This window comes from Symphalangus syndactylus, chromosome 15, assembly GCF_028878055.3.
Source record: "Symphalangus syndactylus isolate Jambi chromosome 15, NHGRI_mSymSyn1-v2.1_pri, whole genome shotgun sequence".
In the NCBI taxonomy this organism is placed as follows: domain Eukaryota; kingdom Metazoa; phylum Chordata; class Mammalia; order Primates; family Hylobatidae; genus Symphalangus; species Symphalangus syndactylus.
The window spans coordinates 32,108,303-32,126,377 of record NC_072437.2 but is presented as its reverse complement, the minus strand read 5'-3'; the positions used below and the strand labels follow the sequence as shown (position 1 = coordinate 32,126,377).

Genomic DNA, 18,075 nt, shown 5'->3' with positions numbered 1-18,075 from the left:
ATGCATCAACACAGTGATATGTATGATTTTATATGTGTTTAATTACTCTTATCATAAATTCTGGGTTTTGTTTTTGTTTTTTGTTTTCTGAGATGGAGTCTCACTCTGTCACCCAGGCTGGAGTGCAGTGGCGTGATCTCAGCTCACTGCAACCTCTGCCTCCCAGGTTAAAGCAATTCTCCTGCCTCAGCCTCCCAAGTGGCTGGGACTACAGGCGCATGCCACCACACCCGGCTAAATTTTTTTTTTTATTTTTAGTAGAGACAGGGTTTCACCATGTTAGCCAGGATGATCTCAATCTCCTGACCTCATCATCCACCCACCTCGGCAAATTCTGTATTTTTAATTATACAATATCTCCTCCTGGAATGCCTGAGATTGTCACTGGATTTAGTTTAACTCCCTTTCTTTCTGAGCCATATCATTCTGTTCCGAAGAATTCAACCCAAGTTCAATACTAGCATTCTGCAAGTAACCCAAAATGTGGAGTAAGATATGATATATTATATTATGTATGTCATATCACATCACATTATGTCATATCGTATTATTATTCTTTTCAATGTCATGATTTTAATACTGTCTTAAAATAAATAAGGAGGCAGATTTAACTGGTTGCATATTTTTAGATCTCAACAGTTTTACACTATAAGGTATTATATCAGGTAATGAAGTGCCTGAGATCACTGCTATAGGTGCTTTATATTGGAGTTACTACTTTCTTAATTTAAAAATGATAGAACATTATGACTTCATAAGAAGAAAATAGCATTATTTCTTAATTATTTGATAGATTTTTCTTTATTTCCAGTTTTGTTCAATTATGTTTCAGTTAATCTCATTAGACATAGAGGTGTTTGTTTCCTTCAATTGCATTTAGACTTACAGAATTACAATAATACAAGTTCTTAACATTCATAGAAAATATGCCGAGTTTTCTAAACCTTTTCTTATACAGACACCCACATCTTTCTTATTTGAGTCTTTGTGCACAAGCTACAATAACAGACTGTATGTTCACGTCTCTCCCTAGTTCAAAGGAAAACATTAGGCACAGAAGGTAGCGTATGACTGAGTCCTTCTGGCTCTTACAGGCTTCAAATACACTTTTACAAGTGCCCTCCATAATAAATGTGAACTTCAAGCTTCATACAGGTATTGATTTAACCTGCAGAGACATATCAAAGTAAATATAATTTAACCATTGACCAACATGTTATCCTCTTTTCCAAGAGGGTGTGTTTTTTTGTTAATGTCAATGTTTTTGCAGAATTGTTTTTCAGAAAACCATGTTTTTTCTCTATTCTCTGAAGCAAAGAAAAAATAAAAATTTTATAAATTTTTTAATCCAAAAAATGTCATTCCAATCAGTCAATGCCCAACTCTTATGTTCTTATATTCATGAACCAGCTGTCTCTATTTTATCAATTACAATTTATATCTGGCTTTGGTGATTGTTAATCCATGCTGTCATAATCAAGGCCACTGTAGACAGAGAAACTTATACTATCACCAAGAGCTTTGTGTAGGATTTAAATTTTTTTCTTTTATTTGTTATGAAATGACATATATAGTGCATTTGGATTCTACAAAAACATCTTGTAGATAAACACTTATTGCTACTCAAACATTATCGGCATTTAACAGAAATGAGTTCTTGACACAGTGCTTTGAGGTAATTAGCCAGTTCAGTAATCTGCAGAAGCAGAAAATAAATGAGTACCTAAGGGTTAGTGGCCAATATTTGAGATACTAAGCATTTCTCTTTTGAAATGCACAATCTATATTTAATATGGGAAATAAACTAAAATTAATCACTGCCAATGCAACTGTTAGGAAAGACAAGAACTCATTAAAAAGTAGAGAATTGTATCCTTGTATAAAACCTTCATGGTTAGTAGCATTCCTGTAGATAACCCTAAAGACATACCGGTGGGAGTAACCATTTTAAATGATTCTTATTAAACACTTCAAATATTAGCCAATAAACACAAAATTACTATAGCATGCCTGATCATTCTTACTCTTTTTGAAATGTGCAAAGAGAGAAAACAGGGTTTTCTCTGTGCTCATGATTATTGACGTTCTTTTTGGAGTACACAAGAGAACACAGAATATGAAGAGGGAAGAGAGTTTAAGAAATAACCTAGTGTGAAAATGATTTAAATGTAAATAAAGGAAAATTAGTCTGTTGGATCATGGGTAGAAAAGTTTCATCATATAAAGAAGACTCAGAGAGATACTAGTGTCATGGCAACAAAAGAAAGAAGAGCATTTCAAAAGAGAATTTTATTATCAAAATTCTAAGTGATCGAAGCAAATAAACAATGAAATGTGATCTTTGGATATAAACTTTGGAGATTAGGTGGGTTATACATATAGCACTGAGAGGAGAAAAGAATTGGAATTTGAGAGAGTCACATTTTTTTTCTATACGTCGGGCGTGATCAAAAGAAGTGGGGCATTACCTAGAAAGGATTAAGAGTAAATGATAATATTTATTCTTGATGATGTTACTGTTGTTGCCTGGGTTGTTAAATATGAAAGACACTTTGGCATAAGGCCTCTACATTGTAAGTTCTTTATAAATGTTACTGAACTGATATTTACAACCTGACAGGCAGCTACAGGACAGGGCATTTTGAAATATTTCAGTGGAGAAATGAGAAATGGTGAGCGGTGAAGCCAGCTGGACTTCCTGGGTCGAGTGGGGACTTGGAGAACTTTTCTGTCTAGCTAAAGGATTGTAAATGCGCCAGTCAGCACTCTGTAAAAAGATAACAATCAGCGCTATGTATCTAGCTGAAGGATTGTAAACGCACCAATCAGCACTCTGTAAAATGAACCAGTCAGCACTCTGTAAAATGGACCAATCAGCAGGATGTGGACAGGGCCAAATAAGGGAATAAAAGCTGGCCACCAGAGCCAGCAGCGGCAACCTGCTCGGGTTCCCTTCCACGCTGTGGAAGCTTTGTTCTTTCACTCTTTACAATAAATCTTGCTGCTGCTCCCTCTTTGGGTCCTCACTACCTTTATGAGCTGTAACACTCACTGCTAAGGTATGCGGCTTCACTCCTGAAGTCAGTCAGACCACGAACCCACCGGGAGGAACAAACAACTCAGACACACCACCTTTAAGAGCTGTAACACTCACTGTGAAGGTCTGTGGTTTCATTCCTGAAGTCAGCAAGACCACGAACCCACCAGAAGGAAGGAACTCTGGACACATCTGAACCTCTGAAGGAACAAACTCCAGACACACTATCTCTAAGAACTGTAACATTCACCGCGAGGGTCCACAGCTTCATTCTTGAAGTCAGCGAGATGAAGAACCCACTGGAAGGAACCAATTCTGGGCACAGTGGTCCAGCAAATTCCTAGAACAGCAAGAAAAGAATTCATTGAGATAACTTCAAAAGTTGAGGGAAATGCAAGCAATTTGAAAGGAATGTAATACATCTGTCATGAGGGTTATAGAATTCCAAGAGTAATACCATGTAAAATACAGGGGTGTATATCTGTCATAAGAGGTTTTAATTTTGGAAGAGATTTGTAGAACAAAATGAGGCAAAGTCCAGAGGAAACTTGTTTTCTTAATTTGTTTGGATGGAAGTGAATTAAATACTTTGTTTGTTTAAGAGGAAGTACTCAGGAGAATAGGAAACTTATAAAATTGTTGGAAATGTGATTCTAGTACCCATTATGTCACACTCTTGTGTTGTTTCTCTGAGAGTTGCACTAAGAAAGTTCAAATACTGTTGGCTTCCATAGACTAAATTCGGGCTGATAAAGAGAAATAAGTTCGTGAACACATTCTACTTTCTATTTTGTTTTGTGCTAAGGTCTTTATAGAAAGCTTAAGTGCTTCTACATATTTTAAAGGACATTTAGTAAATGAGATATAAAGAGATCGTTGTCTCAGTTCAGAGGGGTTGCATCAAAAGAAGCATAGTTATTTCTCATTTGCAAAGGCAAGTTGTAGAAATGAGTATGTATAGTTGGATATGGGTAGAAATTTTGGCCTGACAAACTAATATATCTTGCAAGTGAAGTAATTTTGTGACATTATTTCTAACTTTTACTTTTAAATTTATATTGTGCTATAGAGAGGTTAGAAGGAGTGCTACAAGCAATATGATCATATATATGTATGAATTTTGCATTACACAGAGGTTCCTGACCAAGGGGAATAAAGGAGATGGAATTAAGCTTGTGTGCTCTACTTCAAGTCATGCATCCAGTACCATTTTCCTGCACATAAAGCACTGTCTATTCATTAAGATTTTTAGCTGCAGAGCTGGATCCATCCATAAAAAGAACCATTTTTCTAATTTATAGAAAGATGTCTCATGGCCTAGAAACAGGGCTTGAGCAAGAGCAAGCCCTGCCTTTCTCATATAGAATATATACTGTTTTCTTATATATAGCCTCTTTCTCTAAATTTGATAAGATAATTATTATGAATCAATTTTATTACTTTGTTAAATATTATATTGTGCTTAAATTATATAATATGAATTTTAAATAAATGAATAAATAAATTTTAAATATATTTTAATAGATAAAGTAATATGAAAGTATAAAGTATCAACAAAAGACAAAATAATAAGAGAAAAAGTTAAAAACTGAACTAGAACATTACTAGGAAATATTAGGTATATGAATATATAAGAAGAAAGGAGTCAGTGTTTACTACATTATTGATAGTCATGTTTACACGTTTTAAAAAATCAGATAAGTACACTGAAAATATATCCACTTTTTACCTCTCAATTAAAAAAATTAGATCTGTTAAAGGGAGTTTTAAAATGAATGAAATGACACATACAGACAAATGATGCAAAGTCTGTAACATTTCCCGGCAACAGTGAGCAAGAGGTGTCTGGAGATGAAATACAGTTACTCTCTTCTATTTCTTCCCATATTATCAAAACTAGGCCCTTGGCACTTGAGATCCTCATGTTGGAGGTGCCCAGCAAAGAAGCCTTTATGCTCTATCTCTTCTTCTTGGGCATTTCCGAGTTGCATGTGTGCATTTAGAATGGTAAGGAATTGCTCTTAGGGGTGTAGTAGAGAGGAGTTGATTAAATATTTCCAGGATATGTGAGGTGATCAGCCTCCTAGCCCAAGAACTTTCTAAAGCTAATCCTCAGGCTAAAATGCAATGCAAATTTAGTGCCTTATCATTTTTAAGATGCCTTCAATAAACTATTTTTAAAAGGCAACACTGTGATTTTAAGGTATCTTTTAAATATTCTAAAACAACTTATCTCCACATAGTTTAGCCCTCAGAGAGTAGTGTCACGATATCAAAAATGTGTGTACAAAAAGTTAAATTGACAAAGCTGTCTGTCATGCAGAGTCAAAAAGCTGAGGAGAAAATATTTCTAGGTATTCATGGTATTAAATGGAAGCTATTGGCTTAAGTAGAATTTTAGTTGTTTTGAAAAATAGCTTCCTTGTATTCTTTTTTAATTGATGAAAATCATTTTGTACACCTACTCAATAAAACAAATGACCAATAATTAAATTATTTATAAGTATATTTGCATAATAACTTAAAATGCTAAAAAGAAATATTTTGTTTAGAATTATATTACTCTTATGAGCCTCAAAAACTGAAATTCAGCCCTGGCTTATTATTTCATCAAAAATAAATATCTACCCTTATCTCTGCAATTTTCATAGGATTATCTGTGCAATTCTTTTTAATTACAATGTTCATCCATTGCTCTGTGGCTACTTGTAATTAGCTTTATTTGAAAAAGCCAGTTACATACCATTCAGTTTCTTTCATTCACTATTTAATCACGACAGATTCTCAGGAAGCGAAGAGACAGATACTCTATAATAAAAATAGCAAAAACAATAAAGTTCATGCCTTGAGAGTATATTTGATTTTTCAGTATGTTGTTAGATCCATGTATTATTTTGTTATTTTTAATTTTTAAAGATACTTTCTAAATGTTTTTGCTCATATTGTACACAATGTAATGTATTCCATATGGCTGTGACATTTATTTTGTTGCATTGAAAACTTAAAGCAATAAGATATTACTAGTGTTGTACAGATAATAAAAAAAATACACCAACCATCATCATAATATTCATCAACAATAGCACATTGAGCTTCTAAAATTACATGGTGTCCTGCTGGCATTCAATAAACCAAATTATATAGCCTGGTCCTCGGCACTCTGTAAAATGTGATCGCTGACAAATGCATGCCCTTATAAACCTACCAACCAACAAACATGAAAATAAGCCAACTTTTAGAACACAAATAAATACTAATAATTATCACCAGTTAAAAAATACTTGAGTACATTAGAATTATTCATTACTCCAGAACTGAAAACAACTGAAGTCAAAAGCCTTTGCCATTCCATCTTTATGAAGTTCTTAATTAACTTTATGAATTCCTCAATTGATTTTACTGGTGATTTTGGGATAAAGAAGGCAAAAAGACTGCATAAGCGATAGAAAATGCTGTATATTTCTTTTCCATTCAGTCAAAATGGTGTCTGATTATCAAATAAAACCTGCACCTCACAAATCTCTCAAGAAATCTTTTTTTCCATGTATCTCTTGCAATTGAAAGAACAAAAGCCATGCTCATACACTCTCCTGCATGAGGAATAGCTGGTTTATTTGGCTTGTCAGGGCCTTTGAAAGAAGCTGAGTGTTTAGAAAGGTAAATAATGAACATCTATTGCAAACCTAAGGTATCTTGGTAAGTGGATGCTTTTGTTGACTAATGCTGTTTCAAATGCAAAGATGGGTATTCAAAACTCATGAAATAGTCCAGCAATGTTGACTTAAGAAGATAAGGTATATATTCTGCTAACATTAACAGCAGACTTCATTTATTAAGATTTAGTGAGCTATAACTAGTGTCAAAAAAATGAACATTCATGTTATATATTTATTTCAACTCTTTCAAGTCAAAGAAGCTAGGTAATGTGTAGATTAAAAAATATTTTCAGCTCACCTGCCTATGGGGCAACAGAGAACTAAGTAAATTTACCCACTCTTCTACCTAATCTTTAACATAAGCTATTGCTTGGAAAATGAAGTCCTGTAAGAGGACGTTGTCTAAACAAAAAATGGCATTTAAAAATGTAGTAAAAATCCCTACCTTGAGAAATTTAAGGAAAAATTAATCAAATACATAGATATATTCACCTAGCTCATGTCTTGTATGTTATAGATACTCAAAAACTAGTAATCTTCTTGCTTTTTCATATTCTTTTCGCAAGCTAACTAGTTCAATTACATTAGTAATAATCAAGTAACTTATAATTCAGAAAAAAGCAGAATACTCTTAGAAATAATCTGTGTATCCTTGCATTATTGCATGAAAGTCCATTACATTAAAAACATAATTCCTGATAAATGTATTTGAGTTTTTACTATTTTCTAATATAAAGCACTATAACTCATATTTTTCAAATACAATTCACATAATTGAATAGAATTTTACAGAAGAAGTTAAATGGTATGTAGTTTTATGTTAACAGAGAAATGTATTCCCAATTGGTAAATAATTTGAAATATCCTTTGTCCAATAAAAATAATAATGTCCCCTCTATCATTTCATTCAGATGCAACATAGTTAATAAAAGTAAAACAGCAATAGCAGGCAGTAAAACATAAATTAGTGCCAAGAAAATAGAAAGAGAAGGTAGCCACAAGTTATAGGTAAGTAGAAAATTGTACTGGAGGAAAGCAAACTTCCTGAGGAGCTTCATCAATGAAGACTTTGTGGAGAAAGTAAGCTTTGACTTGATACTATGCAGAGATTAGGAATCTTCGTTGGTTTTTAGCAAGCATCTAATCTAAGGAAGTGACACAAATTAGAATGCTCTGGGATAAATGCGGCACAAGGTTTATTGAAGAATATCAGTTGAATAAGAATGAGCAAAAGGAGGACAGAGAAGAATACAAAAGATGCCATTGCCTAAGTGTTCTTAAATAACTAAAGTGAAGAAATTTGGGAGTTTACATGATAATTTTATTCAGATGCTCTCAAATTTTTGTATTGTTATCCATAAAAGATTCATAGTTGTCATTATATTATGATTTGTCATTTTTCTTTTGTTTATTTTTTATTTTATTCTATATTGGCAAATTATAATTGTTTATATTTATGGGGTACAAAGTGATGCTATGATATATGTATACAATGTAAAATTAACATATCCTTTTTTTAATTTTTTTTTATTATTATACTTTAGGTTTTAGGGTACATGTGCACAATGTGCAGGTTTGTTACATATGTATCCATGTGCCATGTTGTTTTGCTGCACCCATTAACTCATCATTTAGCATTAGGTATATCTCCTAATGCTGTCCCTCCCCCCTCCCCCCACCCCACAACAGTCCCTAGAGTATGATGTTCACCTTCCTGTGTCCATGAGTTCTCATTGTTCAATTCCCACCTATGAGTGACAACATGCGATGTTTGGTTTTTTGTCCTTGCAATAGTTTGCTGAGAATGATGTTTTCCAGTTTCATCCATGTACCTGACTTCAAACTATACTACAAGGCTACAGTAACCAAAACAGCATGGTACTCGTACCACAACAGAGACATAGATCAATGGAACAGAACAGAGCCCTCAGAAATAATGCCACATATCTACAACTATCTGATCTTTGACAAACCTGACAAAAACAAGCAATGGGGAAAGGATTCCCTATTTAATAAATGGTGCTGGGAAAACTGGCTAGCCATATGTAGAAAGCTGAAACTGGATCCCTTCCTTACACCTTATACAAAAATTAATTCAAGATGGATTAAAGACTTACATGTTAGACCTAAAACCATAAAAACCCTAGAAGAAAACCTAGGCAATACCATTCAGGACATAGGCGTGGGCAAGGACTTCATGTCTAAAACACCAAAAGCAGTGGCAACAAAAGCCAAAATTGACAAATGGGATCTAATTCAACTAAAGAGCTTCTGCACAGCAAAAGAAACTACCATCAGAGTGAACAGGCAACCTACACAATGGGAGAAAATTTTTACAACCTACTCATCTGACAAAGGGCTAATATCCAGAATCTACAATGAACTCAAACAAATTTACAAGAAAAAAACAACCCCATCAAAAAGTGGGCGAAGGACATGAACAGATACTTCTCAAAAGAAGACATTTATGCAGCCAAAAAACACAAAATTAACATATCCTAATGAACATATCCTTCACCTCCAATACTTATAGTTTACTCTTCTTGTCTAAAAAACATTATTTATAAATAGTCATTCTGGGCATTGTTAAACAAGGATGTTTTTAGTGCCTGGATCATGGTTCTCATAACAAGTGTATGTAACCCTAATGAAAGGAACCCACATAGTGAGCTAAAAGTCTATAGACTATGGAAGATACAATTATGAATGCTATATAAATTATCTTCCTGGACAATGGACTGAAAACATAAAGCCAGGAAGAACACATATTGATGATACCTTGTGTAGATATTTCACATAAGAAATGTAATTTGTTTCCAATCTAGTAGAACATAGCTTGGCTGTGTCTTAAGTGGACTCACAGATGGTCTTCTTTACCTTAGAGAATGCATTTCAGGGTCTGTGCTTCATCATGCAGGCTCAGCACACGTTATTGTTAGTTTTAAAAATCAGATTGTTTCAGAACCAGATATATGAAAGTAAAAAGACAGACACGTAAAAGCAGCATATCAATATTAATATGTAATAAACCCAAATAAATTGAATTATATTTCTGTCCCCATTACCAGATGACCTGTGCTGGCATCTCTAGTACATTCTTACTCTGTATACTGTTTTACTTTGGGATCTAAGTTGTTTAACATAGAATTAGTCCAATGAAACCTTTTTTAACATGAGTGTAGCCTTTCATTCCTAAATATGTGCTATGCCCTTTACCTTTGTAGGTTTCCATTCCTGCTCATGCCCTCTTGAACACTGGTATTAATATTTGCAGTGTTACAATTAAGTCGGACAGGCACAGGATCTCTTTCCAGTTAGCTTACACAACTTTAGGTAATGGCATAGCTTTTGAATATTAGCCATAATGTTTTCATTTGTTTCCATCATTTCTTTATTCTTTGGAAGGAGGCTCAGTCAAATACCAAAAACAGCTGGAAAAAAGCAGACAGGGAATCGTATGTGTTCATACTACATACCATCTGAATCATTAGGAAAACCAATTAAAATATCATAAATCATTTTAACAAATATGTATTATTTCTAATGTGATAGGCAGCATGATCATAACTACAATTAGAATGAACATGGTACAGCTTCTGCCTTCAAGGAGATTATTGGTTAAAGGATACTCCTTAGTTTCCTTTTAGTTCGCCTAATTCTCAATTGGCTCATTCATATAATTGCCATTTTGCCATGTTGACCACTTATTGTCATATTTAACAATGATAAATTCTCATTTACTTTTTTGATAACTTATAGGCCTAGGAACATAGGTTACACATAAGAGTCTTTTAATTGTTGCAATGTTGTAATGAGATTCTTAAACTTAATTATTACATATTATGTTTAAAAGAATCAATATTAAATCACGGATAGATGTAATTTAATTATAGTTGCATGAAATAAATGTTTATATTATTTGTTTTTATTATTAGGAAGATATGTGAGGGATTTTTATGTGTTCATGCAATTTTAAGTTATTTTTATTAAGAAAGCAGTAGCTCCATGTTAAATATATTAATGCTCAATTATATTTTAAAAACAGGTTGGGCGCAGTGTTGTACGCCTGCAATCCCAGCACTTTGGGAGGCTGAGGCGGGCAGATCACCTGAGTTAAAGAGTTTGAGACTAGCCTGGCAAACGTGATGGTGAAATACAATCTCTACTAAAAATACAAAAATTAGCCGGGCATTGTGGCACATGCCTGTAATCCCAGCTACTTGGGAGGCTGAGGCAGAAGAATTGCTTGAACCCAGAAGGCAGAGGTTGCAGTGAGCTGAGATGGTGCCACTGTACTCTAGCCTGGGTGACAGAGCAAGATTCGGTTTCAAAAAGAAGAACAAAACAAAACAAAAACAAACAAAAATCCACAAAGAAATTCTACCCATTTTTGCTTAGAGCATCCTCATTTTATATCAGCATTTTTGTATGCTGCAAAATATCATGCAACATGTTGTATTACTAGTGTCATTTTATACCATCAAATCTATAAAAGGCTTTTTGTAACTATTTCTATTGCTCTACAATATCTACCAAAATATCATAGCTTTTAATTTGTGTTATTTGATTAATATAATTTAAAAAATACCTATTGTATATTAAAGATTGTTTTTGACTTCTGGACCACATTGGTGAGCAATAAACCAAGTGCAAAAATTTACCAGTCTAATCAAAAACAGGAATAGACAGTTTCAATCTAATAGCTATCCTGAGCACTAGCACACAGATTCCTAAAGTGATACATAGGAATGAGAACCAACTCAATCCAGAAGGTCTTTTAAAATGTTATAGAAATATGTGACTGAGCACAGTGGCTCTTGCCTGTAATTCCAGCATTTTGGGAGGCCAAGGCACACAGATCACTGGAGGAGAAAAACTTAGCTGGGTATAGTGGCACAGGTTTTTAACCCCAGCTACTTGGAAGGCTGAGCCACAAGAATCACTCAAACCCAGGAGGCAGAAGTTGCAGTGATCAAGATTCTGTCCCACCTGCCTCCTCCCCAAAAAAACCCAGGCAAGGAAAAAGCAAAACTCCCCCAGGTAGATAAAAGCACCAAAATCGAGAGATAAGAGTTATGTGAATATTCTGTAGAATTATGAGATACTTATTTTATATACTTGTTATTTTAACCTATATTCTAAATCTCTATCACTTGACAAAATGCCTAGTTCTTAAAATATTTTAACCAATGATCATGGATCAAAAATTTTTCAAAAGAATAAAAATAAGATAGATGTAGTTTTTGCATTTTACATATTGAATGACATTAGATTTGATACACTACCACTGAGATCCTAAAACTTTCTCTGATTATTCAATATGTAAATAAAGTATTTAAGCTGTGGAATTGTTTTCTGATAGTATATTTTGTGAATTTCTTAAGGGCTTCCTATTTACACATGATATATGGGGTAATTTTAATATTCTATTACATTTTGCTACAGTTCATAAAGTAAATAGACCTTTTATATTTTTACTTTTGCCCATCAATGGAAAAAGCCTAGGTAGATTTTCAACATACTTGGGTAATATGTTTTAATTGATCTCAGAACCATCGATGACAGACCCACAGCCAACATCAGACTGAATGGGGAAAAGTTGGAAGCATTCTTGTAAACCAGTACAAGACAAGGATGCCATCTCTCACCACTCCTATTTAACATAGTATTGGAAGTCTTGGCCAGAACAATTAGGCAAGAGAAAGAAAGAAAGCACATCCAGATAGCAAGAGAGGAAGTCAAACTATCCCTGTTTGCAGATGACATGATTCTATATCTAGAAAACACCATAGTCTGAGCCCAAAAGCTTCTTAAGCTAATAAACAACTTCAGCAAGTCTCAGAATCCAAAAATCGCTAGCATTCCTATACAGCAACAACAACCAAGCCGAGAGCCAAATCAGGAATTCTATCTTATTCACAATTGCCACAAAAAGAATAAAATATTTAGGAATACAGCTAACCAGGAGGGTGAAAGATCTCTACAATGAGAACTGTAAAACACTGCTTAAGGAAATCAGAGATGTCACAAACAAATTTTAAAAAAATTCTTTGCTCCTGGATAGAAAGATATCCTATACATATCATTAAAATGGTCATACTACCTACAGCAGTTTATAGACTCAAGGCTATTCCTATCAAACTACCAATGATATTCTTCATAGTACCAGAAAAAAAACTATTTTAAAATTCATATAGAATAAAAAAAGAGCCCAAATAGCCAAGACAATCTTAAGAAAAAAGAACAAAGCTGGAGGCATCTTGTTACCCAACTTCAAACTATATCACAGGGCTACATTAACTAAAACAGCATGGTACTAGTACAAAAACAGACACATAAATAAATGGAACAGAATAGAGGCCTATAAATAAGTCCACACACCTACAACCATCTGATCTTCCACAAAGCTGACAAATACAAGAAATGCGGAAAAGACTCCCTATTCAATAAATAGTGTTGGGTTAACTGGCTAGCTACAGACAGAAGATTAAAACTGAAGCCATTTCTTACACCATGTACAAAAATCAACACAAGATGGATTTAGTACTTAAATGTAAAACCCAAAACTATAAAAATGCTAGAAGACAACCTACGTAGTATCATTCAGGACACAGAAACAGGCAAAGAGTTATGACAAAGACACCAAGAGCAATTGCAAAAAAAGCAAAAAATTGACAAATGGGATCTAATTAAACTTAAGAGCTTCTGCACAGCAAATGAAACTATCAACAGAGTAAACAGACAACGTACTGTATGGGAGAAAATATTTGCAGCTATGCATCTGACAAAGTTCTAATACAGCATCTATAAGGAACTTAAATTTACAAACAACAAAAGAAAACCCATTAAAAAGTGGGCAGAGGAAACGAACAGACATTTCTCTAAAGAAGACATACATCGGCCAAAAATCATATGAAAAGAAGCTGAATATCACTTATTATTAGAGAAATGCAAATCAAAACCACAATGAGATACCATCTCACACCTGTCAGAATGGCTAATAGTAAAAAGTCAAAAAATAACAGATGCTGGCAAGTGGCAATGTTGTGGAGAAAAGAGAACAAGTATACACTGTTGGTGGGAATGTAAATTAGTTCATCCATTGTGGAAGACAGTGTGGCGATTCCTCAAAGTGCTAAAAACAGAACTACCATTTAACCCAGCCATCTTATTACTGAGTTTATACCCAGAGGAATATAAATCATTTCACTATAAAGACACATGTATGTGTATGTTCACTGCAGCACTGTTCACAATAGCAAACACATAGAATCAATCTCAATACCCATCAGTGACAGATTGGATGAAGAAAATGTGATACATATGCACCATGGGATACTATGCAGCCATAAAAAATGAGACTGTGTCTTTTCTGGGAACATGGATGGAATTGGAGGCCATTATCTTTAGCAAACTAATACAGAAACAGAAAACAAATAATGCATGTTCTCACTTATGAATGGAAGCTAAATCATGACAACTCACGAACACAAAGAAGGGAACAACAGATACTGGGGCCTCCTTGAGGGTGGAGGTGGGAGGAGGGAGAGGAACAGGAAAAATAGCTATTGAGTACTAAGCTTAGTACCAGGGTGACAAAATAATCTGTACAACAAACTTCCTTGACATGAGTTTACCTATATACAACAAACATGGACATGCACCCCCAAATCTAAAATAAAAGTTAAAAAATATAACTAAAATGGAAAAATGATCTTATTTAAACATATGTTTTAAAGTATATAGAAAATTTATTTTGGGTGCTCCTTGTGGCAGCTCAAAGGTAGAGGCAGTCATCCTACTCAATTTCTAAAAAATGATTTACAGGAAAAGACTTGTGTCAGATGACCAGGAAATTTACCCATATGTATTAACATTTTGTGAACAGAGAAAATCAACATGGGTTTTGTAACATGAACCCGAGATCAAAAGACACAATGGCAAATTCCTCTAGATTTCAGATATTGATGAATTTTTATAGTTGTTTCTCTAATAGGCAATTTTACTATGGCAATTTCCAAGTTCCCTAGTAGTAGGGAATTATATATTTATCTGTGGTTGATTATTCCCTATAGGCAATCCTAGAGGATGGTTTCTAGCTACTTTGTTAAAGTGAGAAAAAATTAAAATTATTTGTTCTTTTGGAGAAAAATAAAAATGTTACAAATTTGATTAAATCGAAACCAATTTGTAAATAATTAATGGTGTAAAAAGCTGCTAAATTTTATGTTCAAATGAAACATTCATAGAACTTCAACTAATCTGCTTTGGTATTAAGAAAAGACAAAAACTAAAGATAATATCTACAGTGTAAATGCTGTTTATTTTGTAATTGAGATCAATTGTGATTCAAATTCCTCTTAGGAAAAAAATCTGTAATTTGATAAGCATTCACTCCAATTTTTTAAAATGTATCTTTGAGAATACAATGCACATAAGTGAAAAATTTCCTCTAGTTCATTGACATATATATCAAGTAGAACTGTGGCATGGATGAACAAAACCACAAATAAGAAGCCTAGCTTGACGGAAGCTGCTAAAATAGTGATTTTACTTGGAAGATGTGGCCTGCATGCTGTTTTGAATTAGGTGCCAGGGACGCTACATGGCAGGATAGTTTTCATTTTAGATGTTAGTTATTTCTTTAGTCATGAAGTGGCATTTGTACTGTAACAGAATTTGTGATGAATTTGTATTCCAAAAATTATACATCTCCGAGGGAATGCTGCAATTTACTAGTTGTTAGACATTAGATAAAGCATAGCACATTTTGATTCTGTCTTCACCTGTGGAAAGTGGTGTACTCATACCTACTATGTTAAAAAGCTACTAAAATAATTCGATGAAATAATTATAGAAATGCATGAAGGAAATGCAAAATGCTATCTGCTAGCATCTCAAATTATGTTCTTGCTTGCTCTTCTCCAATTAACTGGACGCCTCACTGTTCATTGAATATCTCAGGCTATGTACAGCAGGGCTTTAAGCACTTGTTTTTCTTCTGCTTCAAATCAAAACTCCTCCTCCACATATTTACTCCAAAGTCATTTTCTCAATGTTGCATTTTTTGGTCACACTACCTAAGATTGCAACCCACATGTGTGATACCCCACCCTCCCTCATACACATTCCCTATCCACATTTCACATTTCAATTTTACTTTTAGCATTTGCTATTCTTTAATATACTAAATATTCTATTTATTCATCTTCACTCTCCCCAGTTGGAAAGTAAGCATCATGAAAGTAGTAAATTTTGTGTGCTTATTGATGGTCACATCCCACTGTCTACAGCAGTGCCAGTTAGGTGGTAAAATCTAGATATTTTATTCAGAAATGAATGAATGCTATAAGGGTGGTAAATTTTCCTGTTATTAAAACTGGGGAAAAAAGAAATTCAAATATGTCAAACAAGGATCTACTCCTTTTTGTTTTCATATGTTTATAAGGAAAAAGTGGAGGACATTAATTAATGAAGGAAAGCAGAGATAATTTTAGTAGCCAAGTGAGAATGACAAATTTTATTTTTGTCATGCTGTCCTCACTATTGGTAGCAGCTTCCTAGAGCACTCAACTGAAGAAATTCATCATCCTGGTTCAGAAAAAATGACTTTATTCAATTAAAATACCTGCCTTGGGTCTGGGGGTCAAATAAGTGAGAACTTTGTGCCACACATTTGGCATTCCCATAGTAAAGAATTTCAGAAAATTTTAGCAGTAGACGTTTGGCAATATCTTGACAGTGATTACCCGATTTAACATAATCCGTCCAGGTCATTCAAGAGCTAGTCTCTTACGGTCTTTAACCCAGTGTCAATTCCAATATCCCTTTGGAGAAAGATCTCTCCTAACCCACTGCTCACATCAAAGCCTTTTAAGGCCCCTAGAGTTTCCATAGGACAGTATAAAAAAGATATTTAATTAATAACACAGCTTATTAAACAGAAAGTAGTTGACCTAATGAAGATTGTGTATTCTTAGAATGCACACAGAGTTTGGGAACACTTAAGGAGTTTATGCAGTTGGATGTTGTGAAATAGAGACAATACCCAGGGCAATAATTAGCTTTCTATAGAGTTAGACATTTGTTTATGGAATTTTGTTTATTTTAAAAATGAAGGCTTGACAAACTGTGAGAAACTATTTGCAAAAGATATATCTGATAAAGGTCTGTTATCCAAAATATACAAAATCTCTTAAAACTCAATAAGAAGAAAGGAACAACCTGATATTAAAAAAATAGACAAAAGATCTAAACATATCTCACCAAAGAAAGTACAAGTTGACAAATAAACATATAAAATATCATACATCATTAGGGAAATGCAAATTAAAACAATATTAAGATATCACTACATACCTATTATAATGGCCCAAACTTGAAACTCTGACAACAACAAATGCTGGCGAGTAGGTGAAACAATAGGAACTCTCATTCATTGCTGGTGGGAACAAAAAATGGTACAGCCATTTTGGAAGACTTTTTGGTAATTTCTTGCAAAACTAATCACACTTTTACCATGTAATCCAGCAATCATGCTACTTGATATTTACTCATATGACTTGAAATTGTATGTCCACACAAACACTGCACAATGGTGTTTATAGCAGCTTTTTCCTAATTGTCAAAACTTGTAAGCAGCTAAGATCCTTCAAAGAGTGAATGGATAAATAAGCTGCAGTACACCCAGGCAATGTACTATTCAGGGCTAAAAAGACATGAGCTATGAAGTCATGAAAAGACATGGAGGAACCTTTGTAAAATGTGCTATACAAAATGGCGTTACTCAGGTTCCGAGTTCTAAAGTAGATTTCAGAAGCCATTCTGAGAAGGATTACCTGCATGGCTTATAAACTTGCAAAAAAGAAAAACAAAACAAACAAACAAAAAAAACAGAAGTTTGCCTTGAAACTTTGAACTAGGCCAAACTGCAACAACCATAGCATCCTGAAAAACAGCTGAATGTCACCAACACTGCAACTCCTGAATAGCAACAATCAAGGAACTACAGATTCATGTACTAAGCCAGGTTCTTCCACCAGTGATAATTCTTTCAAAACAACTTGTGTAATTACCCTTAGTGTATTTTTAAAATTTCCTACTCCCCTCTGTCTCTTTGGAACACAATTTGATCTTTGGACAAATATGTGCCTCTAGAATTGCAATTTCAACCACCGCGATAAATGCCTGTCTTACTGCATTGCAGTCTGGTTTTCCACCTCCTTAGTTCACACCTTAAATGCATGTTAGTAATTGAAAAAAGCCAATCTGAAGTGGCTATACATTGCACTATTTCATTCAAACAATATGACAATCAGTAAAAGGCAAAACTACAGAGACAGCAAAAAAACTCAGTGGTTACGGGGCAGAGATTGTTAAATC

At 34.0% G+C, this 18,075-nt stretch overlaps 1 long non-coding RNA gene across 1 annotated transcript; it reads right to left on the bottom strand.

The window, feature by feature from the left end:
• Positions 1 to 885: 885 nt before the first annotated feature.
• Positions 886 to 17,134, bottom strand: LOC129463932 (uncharacterized). Its single transcript, XR_008651351.2, has 4 exons — positions 17,053 to 17,134; positions 5,781 to 5,845; positions 3,288 to 3,377; positions 886 to 1,307 (listed from the first exon to the last, which is right to left on the bottom strand). It is a non-coding gene; the product is annotated as an uncharacterized lncRNA (long non-coding RNA).
• Positions 17,135 to 18,075: the final 941 nt, after the last annotated feature.